Genomic DNA, 6,244 nt, shown 5'->3' on the forward strand with positions numbered 1-6,244 from the left:
AAGTTCAGCAGAGTAGATAGTACAAAAGCTGCTATGGTACCATGCTTCTATCTAAGTCCAATGTTCACAGCTTGTTGCCAAAATGGTGCCATGTCGGCTTGGGCATCACGGTAGACTTCAAAGGCAACAGAACTGCCAGCCACTGCCTGCAGAAGGTCCCCCATTGTGCTCCCTGCCTTAGAGACTCCTCTGCTGGGGTCCCATGGGGACTTTGAATCCCCAGGTCCCACCAAACCGTGTGGTTCGGCTTGCCTGCTGGAGCAAGACTCTGAGGCAAATCTAACCCTGCTGCGATGAAACCAGAAACTCAGGTCATGATCTTTATCATTTGACATTTTACATTAAATATTGGCAACCTAAAGAAATGGGATTCCCAATTCCTCCCCCCGTCTTCTGGCTTAAGTCCGTTCAAGAGATTTTGTTGCCAGTTCTTTTGAAAGGGTAAAATATCAGGACTAATGTTTGTCAATAGAATTTTATATAACTTAGAAATAATACCTTTTGAATTTTATTCAATGTCCATAAGAAGATGTTCAAATTCTGAGACAGATCGTGGTAGAGCAATTTTTACTTGGGGTTAAGATAAGGAAGTTTTAGTTGTAGGCAGGGCTTTCTTTTTGAGCTTAGCATCAGAGGGCTCCTGCTGGACTTTTTCTAAAAAAAAAACCCTATGTAAAACAATGGTGATGTCAGGGGGTGGGGCCTAATATGCAAATGAATTCCCACTGGGCTTTTTCTAAAAGAAAAAAGCCCTGGTTGTAGGTAATAAAACCACTTCGCTGCAGAACCAAATTTTCTTTCCAGATGGGTTTTTTCAATCTTTGTTGGCAAATCCACTGTTGATACATATTACCATCATATTGAGAAGCCCTGGAGGAAACCATGATTGGTTTGTTAGTGGTGAAACGGAAGAAATATTTGGTGTGAGAGATCGTCTATGGGGTTTTTTCCCCCCAATATTTTCCATGAATTTACCAAGTATGGATTGGGTTTGGCTAAAGTTTGTGGGACGCATGGGTCTTGATATACTTTTATATTAGTTAGAGAATGAATTAGAACATAGAATTACATTTATTATTTGCATTATCTCTCTGCTGCCTGAAATCAAAAGTTGTTTTTGCCAACCCCTCTTTTGTGTTATGCACAGCTCCTAACAGCTTTGCCTAGCATAACAGTTGCAGCACCCCCACTTGCTTGGAGCAGTTAGGGCACACAGCAGAACTTGGGTCATTTACAGTTCTCTCAGAGTTCTTCTTTCTCAAGAGCAGTTCTCAAGAGCTCTCTCAGCCCACCTACCTCACATAGTGTATCTTTGTAGGTAGGGAAAGGAGATTGTAAATCACTCTGAGTGAAGGGTGGGGTATAAATCCAACTCCTTCTCCTGTCCCCCCCACTGCCTCTTGTTTGTACATCTATGGCCAGCTGCCTGGTGTTGCCAACTCCTGAGTGGAATGAAATACCTGAGAGTAGGAATGGAGGGGTTTGGAACGGAGTGGGGTCAAATGTCATTATGCAGTCCACCCTGCTAAGCAGCCATTTGCTGTTGCCTGGGGATCAGCTACAATTCTAGGAGATCTGCAGATCCCACCTGGAGGTTGGCAATCCAACCTGAGTAATCTCTTAAATGTAAAACTTAAAGCACCTCCACCCTTTCCTTTTCTGCTTTGCAACCCCACTCCTCCCAGCCACAACCAAAGCCCAGTCTGCGCTGGCAGATGCACTCTCCTGCTTCCACCTGCTTCTGTACACCAGGGGGAAGGAGGAGGAGGAGCCTCTCTTCCCCATTTTCCTGTCAGCCACTTTTGTCCTTCCAAGGAGGAATTTCCCTCTTTCCCCTTCTCTCTAAGGGGCTGCATGCAGGAGATTTTACTTCCAGGGACAACACAACAAGCACTTGAAGGGGGGGGGGAGGGATCCAAATTCAACCTCCCTTCTTGGAATCTGGGATCTGTCTCTTCCCATAGTCTTAAAAACTCCCAGGCAGGCCCTTTCTGCCTTACTTTCAGGTCGGGCTTTTTTTAAATCTCCAGGGGGCAACAAAGTTATTGGTCCTGGCTCCTCCGTGTAAAAACAACAGGGTCATCATCTAACAAGATCTGACAGCCCCCCCTCCCCCACTCATTGAGGTTCACAGTCTTTATAACCAGGTGGATAAGGAAGGAAGGGGGAGGTTGACCAGCTTCAGCCTCCTTTGGCTTGGTGTCAGAGGTGTGGCCTAATATGCAATTGAGTTTCTTTATGTAGAAAAAGCCCTTTGATAATAACAGTACTGTCTACTCAGACTGGTAGCGGCTCTCCAGATTCTCAAGGCAGAACTCTTCCGTATCACTTATTGACCAATTCTGTTCACTGCAGGTGCCCAGGATTGAACTGGGACCTTCTGTACACCAAGCAGCTGCTCTACCACTGAGCCACAGCCCTTGTTTTCACAATTTATTTCATCAGAGCGGTTTTTTAATCCCACCCTTCTTCTTAGAGCTCAGAATGACATATAGATATATTTTAAACATCACACAAAAAATCTTGTGAGGTAACTTGAGAGACACAGAGAGACTGTGTGTTTGTGACTGGGCCAAACCCAACAAGCGTCCATGGTAGTGCTCAAGGAAATTGGAACTGTAAATGAGGGGTATAGATGAAGTAGTAGTAGCAGCATGAGAAAAAGTGGGTAATGTGTCTGTGGGAACAGGTATGTAAATGTGATACTCTTGGGAGAAGTAAGGATAGATGAATCATACGTCCTTTGCAGCATCTTAAACTCTTAACAGGTTTATTCTGAAATGAGTTTTCATGAGCAACATGCACGAAATTCAGTAAAGATGTGTGGATGTCATGTCAAATTTAAGGACTGGCCTAATTATAAATTTGATTTAACTTATAATGAGTATTTATAGGAATGAATTTAATGACTATGATGTGAATTAAACATATACTTTAAAAGTTTGAAACAGTAATAATAATAAAAAATATCACTGACCAAGCCAGGATCTTTCCAGATTCTCCTGTTACATATGTTTAACTTTTATTCAAGGGAAAAGTTAGCTTCATCTTACTAGCATTTTAAATCAGAAGCCTGTACAGAAAGCACTAGTTGGAACACACCTTTTGGAAGGATACATTTATGTTCATAAATATTCCTTACAGACGAATTATCAGGTAAAAACCATCTGTCTTCATGAAATTCAATGCATCTTTCAGCTACTGTAGAGCTCCAAGCACTAGTTCCAACACCCAAGGACATCATGTAGGTTTCTGTCACACTCTGGAAAATATACACTCCAAAATTAACTATTATTTGTTTAACCAATTCCGCACTAGATTTTTAACCCTGGTTTAACTCTGTCTCCAAGCTGACATTCTACACTAAAACCATAGAATAATAGTCATAAAGCTGGTTTCTATGATTCTAGTGTAGAAAGGCAGTTTGGGGGTAGAGTTAAACCAGGATTAAAGCTCTAGTGCGAAATTGGTCTGTTTTTCTGGAGAATGAGGGCTGACTCCCGCCCTGTGCGGAGTTACTCCCGAGCAGCCCCATTGAGCTGCATTATAAGGCGTCGCTGCCGTCTGAAGTCCAATCCGGCGGGATGTTTACGTGAAGCGCAGGAAACTTTTCCCGTGAGTCTGCAGCAGTGAAAGGGTTAAGAGAGACGAGCTGTTTGCTAGAGAGGCCACCCGGCAGAGGACCGGAGAGAGAGCGAACAGGAAGGGCTTCAGACAGTCCAAAGGAGGGGAAGAGTCTTGCAGCCGGACACTGGGAAGGTTTGCTCTCAAGTAAGTGGTTTCAGGCTGGGGAGACAGAAATTTGGCCCTGGCATGCTAAAGAAATTGCCTCCGTGGCGTCCCTTGCAGGGGCTGAGAGGAGGCGGGATTTGAATTTTATAAATCCAAATACATTTTGGAAGGGGGGCAGGGTGTGTGTGTGTGAAAGAGAGATCTCGTGGGAAGAATTATTGGTGTCAATTGGCAGCCCCAATTGACACACTTAGGTCACTGCTCCCCCCCGTACACTTTTTTTTTTTTGGGGGGGGGTGTCATTTTATTTATTTACATTAATTATAGAACAAAGTTGGAGTCTAGTAGCCCCATTAAGGCCCTATTAAGGCAAATATAATACAAGTTTTAATACAAGGTATAAGCTTTTGTGTGCAAACACACTCCTTCAGCGTGGTCCAGATCTCTGCATTTTGTAAGAAAGGCAATACCAGTCTGTGTAAGTTTCTTCTTAAGGTGTTTTTTTAAAAAATAAACATCCATTTAAATGTTAATGGGGATACAGAAAGAAGAAAAACAGGGAAAAGGGGGAAAGCATATAAAGTTAGTTTGTTATAATTACACAATATAAAGTAGGGTTGCCAATCCCCAGTTGAGGGCAGGGGATTCCCTGGATTGAAGACTCTTTCCTGCTTAAGCATTATCAGAAGCGTGAGGGGGAGTTGAATGTCCACTGGGCACTCCATTATACCCTATGGAGACCGGTCCTCCATAAGGTATAATAGAGAATTGATCCCTGTGTATCTGGGGCTATAAAGGGGCTGTTTTTTTACGTAGAGGCTCCAAATTTTCAGCATAGCATCTGGTGCCTCTCCTCAGAAAAACCTCCACGTTTCAAAAGATTGGACTGGGGGTCCAATTCTATGAGCCCCAAAAAGAGGTGATCTCATCCTCCATTATTTCTAATGGAAGGAATGCATTTAAAAGGAGCTCGATCCCTTTGAATGTGATGGCCAGAATTCTCTTCAGAGTTCAATCATGCTTGTCAGAGTCTTACTCCTGGTCCCACCCCCGAAGTCCCCAGATACTTGCTGAGTTGGACTTGGCAACCCTAATATAAAGTTTCTTCTTAAGGTGGATGGAGTTCCATTCCACGCAGTTTAATGTGGGTAGCTGTGTTGGTCTGAAGCAGCAGAACAAAGTAGTCCAGTGGCATTTTTAAGACCAATACATTTAATTCAGTACATAAGTAATGACTCTAATGCATATGAAAACTTATATGCTGAATTAATTTTTTTTCGGTCTTAAAAGCGCCAGTGGACTCAAACTTTGTTCTGCTGCTTCAGGCCAACATAGCTAGCTACCTGAATCTACATTGATCATCGTATGCCATTTAACTATGTCAAACTATGAAATAGAATTTGAGTTGTAGAACCAACCAGAAATCTTCACCCAAAGGGTGATCAACAAATGGAATTCACTGCCACAGGAGGTGGTGGCGGCTGCAAGCATAGACAGCTTCAAGAGGGGATTGGATAAACATGAATCAGAGGTCCATCAGTGGCTATTAGCCACAGGGTATTGTTGGAGCTTTCTGTCTGGGGCAGTGATGCTCTGTATTCTTGGTGCTTGGGGGGGCACAGTGAGAGGGCTTCTAGTGTCCTGATCCCACTGATGGACCTCCTGATGGCACCTGGGTTTTTTGGCTACTGTGTGACAAACGGTGTTGGACTGGATGGGCCATTGGCCTGATCCAACATGGCTTCTCTTAAGGAATGCAAAGATGTTAACATGACCCAATAAATGATGCAAAATTACATAGCAGGATACAACTTACAGCAAACTATACACAGTAATGTAGATTCCACTCCCTAATAATTCCTCTACTTTATTTGTGGGTGCCATAATGGAATAGATACATGAAAAGGCCACCCAATGGAGGGACTGTAGAATGGCAGTAATTTGCCTGCTTCGTCTAGCTCCGAATAACGGCCGAGGCATGCCGTTCTGCACCAGCTGGAGTTTCTGAACTGGTTTTTTTAGGGAGATCTATATACATTGCATTGATCTGCTCTACTCTTGATGTCATAATGGCATGGATCCTGATGGCCAGGTGAGATGTATCAAGGGAAAGGACTTTTTTTCAAGCTGGGAAGAGTTGGGAGAAAAACTTTTCCAACTGGATGGATTTGCTTCTCCAGCAACAATGTTAGATCCAGTATAACATCGAAGCTCTTAACAGAGTTGACAAGGGTTAGCTGAACCACATCAAAAATGGGGAGCAGGGCTTTTTTTTGAGTAGGAATGCACAGGAACGCAGTGCCAGTTGGCTTAGCGTTAGGGGGTATATAGCCTAATGAGCAAATGAGTTCCTGCTGGGCTTTTTCAATAACAAAAAAAGCCCTGGTGGGGAGCAAAATGTCCTTCAAGACTTTTGCCGCTTCAAACAGCATTACATCTTCCTTTCCAGGTTTTACTTTCAATTTATTAACACCGTTTAACCACAACAGCTAGGAAGTGGTTGAGGAGTTCT

Source organism: Heteronotia binoei, chromosome 16, assembly GCF_032191835.1.
Source record: "Heteronotia binoei isolate CCM8104 ecotype False Entrance Well chromosome 16, APGP_CSIRO_Hbin_v1, whole genome shotgun sequence".
NCBI lineage: Eukaryota > Metazoa > Chordata > Lepidosauria > Squamata > Gekkonidae > Heteronotia > Heteronotia binoei.